This window comes from Oncorhynchus mykiss, unplaced genomic scaffold (genome assembly GCF_013265735.2).
Source record: "Oncorhynchus mykiss isolate Arlee unplaced genomic scaffold, USDA_OmykA_1.1 un_scaffold_292, whole genome shotgun sequence".
Lineage (NCBI taxonomy): Eukaryota > Metazoa > Chordata > Actinopteri > Salmoniformes > Salmonidae > Oncorhynchus > Oncorhynchus mykiss.
The window spans coordinates 51,516-64,185 of record NW_023493743.1 but is presented as its reverse complement, the minus strand read 5'-3'; the positions used below and the strand labels follow the sequence as shown (position 1 = coordinate 64,185).

The 12,670-nt window shown below is 41.1% G+C and overlaps 12 non-coding genes across 12 annotated transcripts; all 12 read left to right on the top strand.

Moving 5' to 3' along the window:
• The first annotated feature begins 81 nt into the window (after positions 1 to 81).
• On the top strand, positions 82 to 163 carry trnas-aga. Its single transcript has one exon. It is a non-coding gene; the product is annotated as a tRNA-Ser (tRNA).
• Positions 164 to 1,520: 1,357 nt separating this feature from the next.
• trnal-cag lies at positions 1,521 to 1,603 on the top strand. The gene has a single exon. It is a non-coding gene; the product is annotated as a tRNA-Leu (tRNA).
• Positions 1,604 to 1,909: 306 nt separating this feature from the next.
• trnas-aga lies at positions 1,910 to 1,991 on the top strand. The gene has a single exon. It is a non-coding gene; the product is annotated as a tRNA-Ser (tRNA).
• Positions 1,992 to 3,348: 1,357 nt separating this feature from the next.
• trnal-cag lies at positions 3,349 to 3,431 on the top strand. Its single transcript has one exon. It is a non-coding gene; the product is annotated as a tRNA-Leu (tRNA).
• Positions 3,432 to 3,737: 306 nt separating this feature from the next.
• On the top strand, positions 3,738 to 3,819 carry trnas-aga. The gene has a single exon. It is a non-coding gene; the product is annotated as a tRNA-Ser (tRNA).
• A 1,356-nt stretch (positions 3,820 to 5,175) lies between these two features.
• On the top strand, positions 5,176 to 5,258 carry trnal-cag. The gene has a single exon. It is a non-coding gene; the product is annotated as a tRNA-Leu (tRNA).
• A 1,655-nt stretch (positions 5,259 to 6,913) lies between these two features.
• trnal-cag lies at positions 6,914 to 6,996 on the top strand. The gene has a single exon. It is a non-coding gene; the product is annotated as a tRNA-Leu (tRNA).
• A 1,001-nt stretch (positions 6,997 to 7,997) lies between these two features.
• Positions 7,998 to 8,080, top strand: trnal-cag. The gene has a single exon. It is a non-coding gene; the product is annotated as a tRNA-Leu (tRNA).
• Positions 8,081 to 9,826: 1,746 nt separating this feature from the next.
• trnal-cag lies at positions 9,827 to 9,909 on the top strand. Its single transcript has one exon. It is a non-coding gene; the product is annotated as a tRNA-Leu (tRNA).
• Positions 9,910 to 10,215: 306 nt separating this feature from the next.
• On the top strand, positions 10,216 to 10,297 carry trnas-aga. Its single transcript has one exon. It is a non-coding gene; the product is annotated as a tRNA-Ser (tRNA).
• Positions 10,298 to 11,654: 1,357 nt separating this feature from the next.
• Positions 11,655 to 11,737, top strand: trnal-cag. Its single transcript has one exon. It is a non-coding gene; the product is annotated as a tRNA-Leu (tRNA).
• A 307-nt stretch (positions 11,738 to 12,044) lies between these two features.
• On the top strand, positions 12,045 to 12,126 carry trnas-aga. Its single transcript has one exon. It is a non-coding gene; the product is annotated as a tRNA-Ser (tRNA).
• The last annotated feature ends 544 nt before the right edge of the window (positions 12,127 to 12,670 follow it).

The following is a 12,670-nucleotide window of genomic DNA, read 5'->3' as shown; positions in this document are numbered from 1 at the left end:
TTTCAGTTGTTAAATTTCACTTTCTGTAGGCTATGCCTGTTGGCCCATTCACTCCTAACAAGCCTGTTTTCTTCTGTCAACGTTGTCGTGGCCGAGTGGTTAAGGCGATGGACTAGAAATCCATTAGGATCTTCCTGCGCAGGTTCAAATCCTGCCGACAACGAAAATGCATTTTTTTGACCCCTCCGGAGGTTGAAGTTTAGTCGTGTTTCTTATACCAATCGCATCCTCTCAGATCTCCGCAAGTACATAGGGATTAGTTGTCCATTTGGGATAGGACTGCAGGCCATCTGTCCCACTTCACACCTTTACACACCTGGTTATCCAGCCTTCTAGCTCTATAGGCCACAGTAGCATAGGTTACAGGTTTGTAGTCAAGCCACAGATTTCAGGTGAGATCCCATGATACACTCAACAATACAACAACACGATTCTCATGAATAACCATGAAGCCATTTGCTAAGATTTCCCCCATTTTGACATGTGGAAACCTGTTGTCACTCTTACCCTGACGGGAAGCTCCAGACACTTTTTTGGTCCTATCTGAGGCATTTTTAAATTCATGTCAAATTGGCCATATTCTGAAGACACTCTTATAGTCTGCAGGGTAATCGAACTGGCCACATCTAAAGTCAAGCCACAGGTAACAGGTGAGAAACCTTGTTAAACCCTAAAAGAAAAAGAAAAAACTTGATTGCATTGAAAATAACCATTAAGTCATTCAGGTCGCAGACTCCCCTATAGGCATGGTTTGAAACCCCCTCCTGACAACTTTTTAGCGCCTGCATGTCATGCACCTTTGTAAAATCCAGTTGAAAAATAAATGACTTAAGGTAACGTAAATGACACCTAGTTAATATGAGTAGTGAATAACTATCGTATTTTTAATATTCTGCAAAAACAGCTAGTTGATGAGAGGCTGAAAGAGAATTGCAAGAATCGCGCAATTTCACAGGCGGGCCCCAAACAGGCAAATAACAAAAATAATCTCGGAACGCAGAACTCGTCGGTCGTTGTCAGTGGATTGTATTGGCGGGAAGAACAAAAATATCGTCTGCAGGGTAATCGAAGTCGCCGCATCTAATGTCAAGTCACAGGTGAGCTGCCTTGTTAAACCCTAAAAATAAATAATAACACGATTGCGTTGAAATGACTCATTAAGCCATTTGTAAGGATTTCCCCCATGTGGACCTGTTGTCACTCTTACCCTGATGGTTGCTGATATTTCCAGACACTTTTTCAGTCTTATCTGAGGAATTTTATCATTTATATCAGAATGGCCATATTCTGATGCCAGTTTAGCGCTCATTCAATGACGATTTACTACTCTTTCCCATTGAAGGCCATATTGAGGTTAAATCAATGACTGGACTTTTTAATTTATAAAAACAAATGACTATTGAAAGTGCAAGTCAGTATCGTGCATAGTTGTTCTGGTCTCTGTGGTGATTTTAGAGCGTTGTTCATATTTCTACTTTTACCGCATACACTTTAACCCGATACCCAGTTACTGTGCTGTAGTCAGGATGGCCGAGCGGTCTAAGGCGCTGCGTTCAGGTCGCAGTCTCCCATGGAGGCGTGGGTTCAAATCCCACTTCTGACAGTTTTTTAGTGCCTCTCAGGAGTCATGCTGCTCAGCAGTAATAATAAGAATGATGAAATAACAACTTCACACAGTGAAATAACAATTCATAATAAACACTCTCAAATGCAGACCTTCTGGAGCTGAGCAAAGATCAAGGTTAAATAAGAAAACAGCTGGACTTAATAACAAATGAATGAGGGGAACATTTTGTGTTATTGCATTATAATGAGTTACTGCATTATCTTTCAGTTGTTAAATTTCACTTTCTGTAGGCTATGCCTGTTGGCCCATTCACTCCTAACAAGCCTGTTTTCTTCTGTCAACGTTGTCGTGGCCGAGTGGTTAAGGCGATGGACTAGAAATCCATTAGGATCTTCCTGCGCAGGTTCAAATCCTGCCGACAACGAAAATGCATTTTTTTGACCCCTCCGGAGGTTGAAGTTTAGTCGTGTTTCTTATACCAATCGCATCCTCTCAGATCTCCGCAAGTACATAGGGATTAGTTGTCCATTTGGGATAGGACTGCAGGCCATCTGTCCCACTTCACACCTTTACACACCTGGTTATCCAGCCTTCTAGCTCTATAGGCCACAGTAGCATAGGTTACAGGTTTGTAGTCAAGCCACAGATTTCAGGTGAGATCCCATGATACACTCAACAATACAACAACACGATTCTCATGAATAACCATGAAGCCATTTGCTAAGATTTCCCCCATTTTGACATGTGGAAACCTGTTGTCACTCTTACCCTGACGGGAAGCTCCAGACACTTTTTTGGTCCTATCTGAGGCATTTTTAAATTCATGTCAAATTGGCCATATTCTGAAGACACTCTTATAGTCTGCAGGGTAATCGAACTGGCCACATCTAAAGTCAAGCCACAGGTAACAGGTGAGAAACCTTGTTAAACCCTAAAAGAAAAAGAAAAAACTCGATTGCATTGAAAATAACCATTAAGTCATTCAGGTCGCAGACTCCCCTATAGGCATGGTTTGAAACCCCCTCCTGACAACTTTTTAGCGCCTGCATGTCATGCACCTTTGTAAAATCCAGTTGAAAAATAAATGACTTAAGGTAACGTAAATGACACCTAGTTAATATGAGTAGTGAATAACTATCGTATTTTTAATATTCTGCAAAAACAGCTAGTTGATGAGAGGCTGAAAGAGAATTGCAAGAATCGCGCAATTTCACAGGCGGGCCCCAAACAGGCAAATAACAAAAATAATCTCGGAACGCAGAACTCGTCGGTCGTTGTCAGTGGATTGTATTGGCGGGAAGAACAAAAATATCGTCTGCAGGGTAATCGAAGTCGCCGCATCTAATGTCAAGTCACAGGTGAGCTGCCTTGTTAAACCCTAAAAATAAATAATAACACGATTGCGTTGAAATGACCCATTAAGCCATTTGTAAGGATTTCCCCCATGTGGACCTGTTGTCACTCTTACCCTGATGGTTGCTGATATTTCCAGACACTTTTTCAGTCTTATCTGAGGAATTTTATCATTTATATCAGAATGGCCATATTCTGATGCCAGTTTAGCGCTCATTCAATGACGATTTACTACTCTTTCCCATTGAAGGCCATATTGAGGTTAAATCAATGACTGGACTTTTTAATTTATAAAAACAAATGACTATTGAAAGTGCAAGTCAGTATCGTGCATAGTTGTTCTGGTCTCTGTGGTGATTTTAGAGCGTTGTTCATATTTCTACTTTTACCGCATACACTTTAACCCGATACCCAGTTACTGTGCTGTAGTCAGGATGGCCGAGCGGTCTAAGGCGCTGCGTTCAGGTCGCAGTCTCCCATGGAGGCGTGGGTTCAAATCCCACTTCTGACAGTTTTTTAGTGCCTCTCAGGAGTCATGCTGCTCAGCAGTAATAATAAGAATGATGAAATAACAACTTCACACAGTGAAATAACAATTCATAATAAACACTCTCAAATGCAGACCTTCTGGAGCTGAGCAAAGATCAAGGTTAAATAAGAAAACAGCTGGACTTAATAACAAATGAATGAGGGGAACATTTTGTGTTATTGCATTATAATGAGTTACTGCATTATCTTTCAGTTGTTAAATTTCACTTTCTGTAGGCTATGCCTGTTGGCCCATTCACTCCTAACAAGCCTGTTTTCTTCTGTCAACGTTGTCGTGGCCGAGTGGTTAAGGCGATGGACTAGAAATCCATTAGGATCTTCCTGCGCAGGTTCAAATCCTGCCGACAATGAAAATGCATTTTTTTGACCCCTCCGGAGGTTGAAGTTTAGTCGTGTTTCTTATACCAATCGCATCCTCTCAGATCTCCGCAAGTACATAGGGATTAGTTGTCCATTTGGGATAGGACTGCAGGCCATCTATCCCACTTCACACCTTTACACACCTGGTTATCCAGCCTTCTAGCTCTATAGGCCACAGTAGCATAGGTTACAGGTTTGTAGTCAAGCCACAGATTTCAGGTGAGATCCCATGATACACTCAACAATACAACAACACGATTCTCATGAATAACCATGAAGCCATTTGCTAAGATTTCCCCCATTTTGACATGTGGAAACCTGTTGTCACTCTTACCCTGACGGGAAGCTCCAGACACTTTTTTGGTCCTATCTGAGGCATTTTTAAATTCATGTCAAATTGGCCATATTCTGAAGACACTCTTATAGTCTGCAGGGTAATCGAACTGGCCACATCTAAAGTCAAGCCACAGGTAACAGGTGAGAAACCTTGTTAAACCCTAAAAGAAAAAGAAAAACTCGATTGCATTGAAAATAACCATTAAGTCATTCAGGTCGCAGACTCCCCTATAGGCATGGTTTGAAACCCCCTCCTGACAACTTTTTAGCGCCTGCATGTCATGCACCTTTGTAAAATCCAGTTGAAAAATAAATGACTTAAGGTAACGTAAATGACACCTAGTTAATATGAGTAGTGAATAACTATCGTATTTGTAATATTCTGCAAAAACAGCTAGTTGATGAGAGGCTGAAAGAGAATTGCAAGAATCGCGCAATTTCACAGGCGGGCCCCAAACAGGCAAATAACAAAAATAATCTCGGAACGCAGAACTCGTCGGTCGTTGTCAGTGGATTGTATTGGCGGGAAGAACAAAAATATCGTCTGCAGGGTAATCGAAGTCGCCGCATCTAATGTCAAGTCACAGGTGAGCTGCCTTGTTAAACCCTAAAAATAAATAATAACACGATTGCGTTGAAATGACTCATTAAGCCATTTGTAAGGATTTCCCCCATGTGGACCTGTTGTCACTCTTACCCTGATGGTTGCTGATATTTCCAGACACTTTTTCAGTCTTATCTGAGGAATTTTATCATTTATATCAGAATGGCCATATTCTGATGCCAGTTTAGCGCTCATTCAATGACGATTTACTACTCTTTCCCATTGAAGGCCATATTGAGGTTAAATCAATGACTGGACTTTTTAATTTATAAAAACAAATGACTATTGAAAGTGCAAGTCAGTATCGTGCATAGTTGTTCTGGTCTCTGTGGTGATTTTAGAGCGTTGTTCATATTTCTACTTTTACCGCATACACTTTAACCCGATACCCAGTTACTGTGCTGTAGTCAGGATGGCCGAGCGGTCTAAGGCGCTGCGTTCAGGTCGCAGTCTCCCATGGAGGCGTGGGTTCAAATCCCACTTCTGACAGTTTTTTAGTGCCTCTCAGGAGTCATGCTGCTCAGCAGTAATAATAAGAATGATGAAATAACAACTTCACACAGTGAAATAACAATTCATAATAAACACTCTCAAATGCAGACCTTCTGGAGCTGAGCAAAGATCAAGGTTAAATAAGAAAACAGCTGGACTTAATAACAAATGAATGAGGGGAACATTTTGTGTTATTGCATTATAATGAGTTACTGCATTATCTTTCAGTTGTTAAATTTCACTTTCTGTAGGCTATGCCTGTTGGCCCATTCACTCCTAACAAGCCTGTTTTCTTCTGTCAACGTTGTCGTGGCCGAGTGGTTAAGGCGATAGGACTAGAAATCCATTAGGATCTTCCTGCGCAGGTTCAAATCCTGCCGACAACGAAAATGCATTTTTTTGACCCCTCCGGAGGTTGAAGTTTAGTCGTGTTTCTTATACCAATCGCATCCTCTCAGATCTCCGCAAGTACATAGGGATTAGTTGTCCATTTGGGATAGGACTGCAGGCCATCTGTCCCACTTCACACCTTTACACACCTGGTTATCCAGCCTTCTAGCTCTATAGGCCACAGTAGCATAGGTTACAGGTTTGTAGTCAAGCCACAGATTTCAGGTGAGATCCCATGATACACTCAACAATACAACAACACGATTCTCATGAATAACCATGAAGCCATTTGCTAAGATTTCCCCCATTTTGACATGTGGAAACCTGTTGTCACTCTTACCCTGACGGGAAGCTCCAGACACTTTTTTGGTCCTATCTGAGGCATTTTTAAATTCATGTCAAATTGGCCATATTCTGAAGACACTCTTATAGTCTGCAGGGTAATCGAACTGGCCACATCTAAAGTCAAGCCACAGGTAACAGGTGAGAAACCTTGTTAAACCCTAAAAGAAAAAGAAAAAACTCGATTGCATTGAAAATAACCATTAAGTCATTCAGGTCGCAGACTCCCCTATAGGCATGGTTTGAAATCCCCTCCTGACAACTTTTTAGCGCCTGCATGTCATGCACCTTTGTAAAATCCAGTTGAAAAATAAATGACTTAAGGTAACGTAAATGACACCTAGTTAATATGAGTAGTGAATAACTATCGTATTTTTAATATTCTGCAAAAACAGCTAGTTGATGAGAGGCTGAAAGAGAATTGCAAGAATCGCGCAATTTCACAGGCGGGCCCCAAACAGGCAAATAACAAAAATAATCTCGGAACGCAGAACTCGTCGGTCGTTGTCAGTGGATTGTATTGGCGGGAAGAACAAGAATATCGTCTGCAGGGTAATCGAAGTCGCCGCATCTAATGTCAAGTCACAGGTGAGCTGCCTTGTTAAACCCTAAAAATAAATAATAACACGATTGCGTTGAAATGACCCATTAAGCCATTTGTAAGGATTTCCCCCATGTGGACCTGTTGTCACTCTTACCCTGATGGTTGCTGATATTTCCAGACACTTTTTCAGTCTTATCTGAGGAATTTTATCATTTCTATCAGAATGGCCATATTCTGATGCCAGTTTAGCGCTCATTCAATGACGATTTACTACTCTTTCCCATTGAAGGCCATATTGAGGTTAAATCAAAGACGTTGTTCATATTTCTACTTTTAACGCATACACTTTAACCCGATACCCAGTTACTGTGCTGTAGTCAGGATGGCCGAGCGGTCTAAGGCGCTGCGTTCAGGTCGCAGTCTCCCATGGAGGCGTGGGTTCAAATCCCACTTCTGACAGTTTTTTAGTTCACACAGTGAAATAACAATTCATAATAAACACTCTCAATGCAGACCCTATCTGAGGCATTTTTAAATTCATGTCAAATTGGCCATATTCTGAAGACACTCTTATAGTCTGCAGGGTAATCGAACTGGCCACATCTAAAGTCAAGCCACAGGTCACAGGTGAGAAACCTTTTTAAACCCTAAAAGAAAAAGAAAAAACTCGATTGCATCTATAGGCATGGTTTGAAACCCCCTCCTGACAACTTTTTAGCGCCTGCATGTCATGCACCTTTGTAAAAATCCAGTTGAAAAATAAAAGACTTAAGGTAACGTAAATGACACCTAGTTAATATGAGTAGTGAATAACTATCGTATTTTTAATATTCTGCAAAAACAGCTAGTTGATGAGAGGCTGAAAGAGAATTGCAAGAATCGCGCAATTTCACAGGCGGGCCCCAAACAGGCAAATAACAAAAATAATCTCGGAACGCAGAACTCGTCGGTCGTTGTCAGTGGATTATATTGGCGGGAAGAACATAAATATCGTCTGCAGGGTAATCGAAGTCGCCGCATCTAATGTCAAGTCACAGGTGAGCTGCCTTGTTAAACCCTAAAAATAAATAATAACACGATTGCGTTGAAATGATCCATTAAGCCATTTGTAAGGATTTCCCCCATGTGGACCTGTTGTCACTCTTACCCTGATGGTTGCTGATATTTCCAGACACTTTTTCAGTCTTATCTGAGGAATTTTATCATTTATATCAGAATGGCCATATTCTGATGCCAGTTTAGCGCTCATTCAATGACGATTTACTACTCTTTCTCATTGAAGGCCATATTGAGGTTAAATCAATGACTGGACTTTTTAATTTATAAAAACAAATGACTATTGAAAGTGCAAGTCAGTATCGTGCATAGTTGTTCTGGTCTCTGTGGTGATTTTAGAGCGTTGTTCATATTTCTACTTTTACCGCATACACTTTAACCCGATACCCAGTTACTGTGCTGTAGTCAGGATGGCCGAGCGGTCTAAGGCGCTGCGTTCAGGTCGCAGTCTCCCATGGAGGCGTGGGTTCAAATCCCACTTCTGACAGTTTTTTAGTGCCTCTCAGGAGTCATGCTGCTCAGCAGTAATAATAAGAATGATGAAATAACAACTTCACACAGTGAAATAACAATTCATAATAAACACTCTCAAATGCAGACCTTCTGGAGCTGAGCAAAGATCAAGGTTAAATAAGAAAACAGCTGGACTTAATAACAAATGAATGAGGGGAACATTTTGTGTTATTGCATTATAATGAGTTACTGCATTATCTTTCAGTTGTTAAATTTCACTTTCTGTAGGCTATGCCTGTTGGCCCATTCACTCCTAACAAGCCTGTTTTCTTCTGTCAACGTTGTCGTGGCCGAGTGGTTAAGGCGATGGACTAGAAATCCATTAGGATCTTCCTGCGCAGGTTCAAATCCTGCCGACAAGCAAAAATGCATTTTTTTGACCCCTCCGGAGGTTGAAGTTTAGTCGTGTTTCTTATACCAATCGCATCCTCTCAGATCTCCGCAAGTACATAGGGATTAGTTGTCCATTTGGGATAGGACTGCAGGCCATCTATCCCACTTCACACCTTTACACACCTGGTTATCCAGCCTTCTAGCTCTATAGGCCACAGTAGCATAGGTTACAGGTTTGTAGTCAAGCCACAGATTTCAGGTGAGATCCCATGATACACTCAACAATACAACAACACGATTCTCATGAATAACCATTAAGCCATTTGCTAAGATTTCCCCCATTTTGACATGTGGAAACCTGTTGTCACTCTTACCCTGACGGGAAGCTCCAGACACTTTTTTGGTCCTATCTGAGGCATTTTTAAATTCATGTCAAATTGGCCATATTCTGAAGACACTCTTATAGTCTGCAGGGTAATCGAACTGGCCACATCTAAAGTCAAGCCACAGGTAACAGGTGAGAAACCTTGTTAAACCCTAAAAGAAAAAGAAAAAACTTGATTGCATTGAAAATAACCATTAAGTCATTCAGGTCGCAGACTCCCCTATAGGCATGGTTTGAAACCCCCTCCTGACAACTTTTTAGCGCCTGCATGTCATGCACCTTTGTAAAATCCAGTTGAAAAATAAATGACTTAAGGTAACGTAAATGACACCTAGTTAATATGAGTAGTGAATAACTATCGTATTTTTAATATTCTGCAAAAACAGCTAGTTGATGAGAGGCTGAAAGAGAATTGCAAGAATCGCGCAATTTCACAGGCGGGCCCCAAACAGGCAAATAACAAAAATAATCTCGGAACGCAGAACTCGTCGGTCGTTGTCAGTGGATTGTATTGGCGGGAAGAACAAAAATATCGTCTGCAGGGTAATCAAAGTCGCCGCATCTAATGTCAAGTCACAGGTGAGCTGCCTTGTTAAACCCTAAAAATAAATAATAACACGATTGCGTTGAAATGACTCATTAAGCCATTTGTAAGGATTTCCCCCATGTGGACCTGTTGTCACTCTTACCCTGATGGTTGCTGATATTTCCAGACACTTTTTCAGTCTTATCTGAGGAATTTTATCATTTATATCAGAATGGCCATATTCTGATGCCAGTTTAGCGCTCATTCAATGACGATTTACTACTCTTTCCCATTGAAGGCCATATTGAGGTTAAATCAATGACTGGACTTTTTAATTTATAAAAACAAATGACTATTGAAAGTGCAAGTCAGTATCGTGCATAGTTGTTCTGGTCTCTGTGGTGATTTTAGAGCGTTGTTCATATTTCTACTTTTACCGCATACACTTTAACCCGATACCCAGTTACTGTGCTGTAGTCAGGATGGCCGAGCGGTCTAAGGCGCTGCGTTCAGGTCGCAGTCTCCCATGGAGGCGTGGGTTCAAATCCCACTTCTGACAGTTTTTTAGTGCCTCTCAGGAGTCATGCTGCTCAGCAGTAATAATAAGAATGATGAAATAACAACTTCACACAGTGAAATAACAATTCATAATAAACACTCTCAAATGCAGACCTTCTGGAGCTGAGCAAAGATCAAGGTTAAATAAGAAAACAGCTGGACTTAATAACAAATGAATGAGGGGAACATTTTGTGTTATTGCATTATAATGAGTTACTGCATTATCTTTCAGTTGTTAAATTTCACTTTCTGTAGGCTATGCCTGTTGGCCCATTCACTCCTAACAAGCTTGTTTTCTTCTGTCAACGTTGTCGTGGCCGAGTGGTTAAGGCGATGGACTAGAAATCCATTAGGATCTTCCTGCGCAGGTTCAAATCCTGCCGACAACGAAAATGCATTTTTTTGACCCCTCCGGAGGTTGAAGTTTAGTCGTGTTTCTTATACCAATCGCATCCTCTCAGATCTCCGCAAGTACATAGGGATTAGTTGTCCATTTGGGATAGGACTGCAGGCCATCTGTCCCACTTCACACCTTTACACACCTGGTTATCCAGCCTTCTAGCTCTATAGGCCACAGTAGCATAGGTTACAGGTTTGTAGTCAAGCCACAGATTTCAGGTGAGATCCCATGATACACTCAACAATACAACAACACGATTCTCATGAATAACCATGAAGCCATTTGCTAAGATTTCCCCCATTTTGACATGTGGAAACCTGTTGTCACTCTTACCCTGACGGGAAGCTCCAGACACTTTTTTGGTCCTATCTGAGGCATTTTTAAATTCATGTCAAATTGGCCATATTCTGAAGACACTCTTATAGTCTGCAGGGTAATCGAACTGGCCACATCTAAAGTCAAGCCACAGGTAACAGGTGAGAAACCTTGTTAAACCCTAAAAGAAAAAGAAAAAACTCGATTGCATTGAAAATAACCATTAAGTCATTCAGGTCGCAGACTCCCCTATAGGCATGGTTTGAAACCCCCTCCTGACAACTTTTTAGCGCCTGCATGTCATGCACCTTTGTAAAATCCAGTTGAAAAATAAATGACTTAAGGTAACGTAAATGACACCTAGTTAATATGAGTAGTGAATAACTATCGTATTTTTAATATTCTGCAAAAACAGCTAGTTGATGAGAGGCTGAAAGAGAATTGCAAGAATCGCGCAATTTCACAGGCGGGCCCCAAACAGGCAAATAACAAAAATAATCTCGGAACGCAGAACTCGTCGGTCGTTGTCAGTGGATTGTATTGGCGGGAAGAACAAAAATATCGTCTGCAGGGTAATCGAAGTCGCCGCATCTAATGTCAAGTCACAGGTGAGCTGCCTTGTTAAACCCTAAAAATAAATAATAACACGATTGCGTTGAAATGACCCATTAAGCCATTTGTAAGGATTTCCCCCATGTGGACCTGTTGTCACTCTTACCCTGATGGTTGCTGATATTTCCAGACACTTTTTCAGTCTTATCTGAGGAATTTTATCATTTATATCAGAATGGCCATATTCTGATGCCAGTTTAGCGCTCATTCAATGACGATTTACTACTCTTTCCCATTGAAGGCCATATTGAGGTTAAATCAATGACTGGACTTTTTAATTTATAAAAACAAATGACTATTGAAAGTGCAAGTCAGTATCGTGCATAGTTGTTCTGGTCTCTGTGGTGATTTTAGAGCGTTGTTCATATTTCTACTTTTACCGCATACACTTTAACCCGATACCCAGTTACTGTGCTGTAGTCAGGATGGCCGAGCGGTCTAAGGCGCTGCGTTCAGGTCGCAGTCTCCCATGGAGGCGTGGGTTCAAATCCCACTTCTGACAGTTTTTTAGTGCCTCTCAGGAGTCATGCTGCTCAGCAGTAATAATAAGAATGATGAAATAACAACTTCACACAGTGAAATAACAATTCATAATAAACACTCTCAAATGCAGACCTTCTGGAGCTGAGCAAAGATCAAGGTTAAATAAGAAAACAGCTGGACTTAATAACAAATGAATGAGGGGAACATTTTGTGTTATTGCATTATAATGAGTTACTGCATTATCTTTCAGTTGTTAAATTTCACTTTCTGTAGGCTATGCCTGTTGGCCCATTCACTCCTAACAAGCTTGTTTTCTTCTGTCAACTGTTGTCGTGGCCGAGTGGTTAAGGCGATGGACTAGAAATCCATTAGGATCTTCCTGCGCAGGTTCAAATCCTGCCGACAACGAAAATGCATTTTTTTGACCCCTCCGGAGGTTGAAGTTTAGTCGTGTTTCTTATACCAATCGCATCCTCTCAGATCTCCGCAAGTACATAGGGATTAGTTGTCCATTTGGGATAGGACTGCAGGCCATCTATCCCACTTCACACCTTTACACACCTGGTTATCCAGCCTTCTAGCTCTATAGGCCACAGTAGCATAGGTTACAGGTTTGTAGTCAAGCCACAGATTTCAGGTGAGATCCCATGATACACTCAACAATACAACAACACGATTCTCATGAATAACCATGAAGCCATTTGCTAAGATTTCCCCCATTTTGACATGTGGAAACCTGTTGTCACTCTTACCCTGACGGGAAGCTCCAGACACTTTTTTGGTCCTATCTGAGGCATTTTTAAATTCATGTCAAATTGGCCATATTCTGAAGACACTCTTATAGTCTGCAGGGTAATCGAACTGGCCACATCTAAAGTCAAGCCACAGGTAACAGGTGAGAAACCTTGTTAAACCCTAAAAGAAAAAGAAAAAACTTGATTGCATTGAAAAT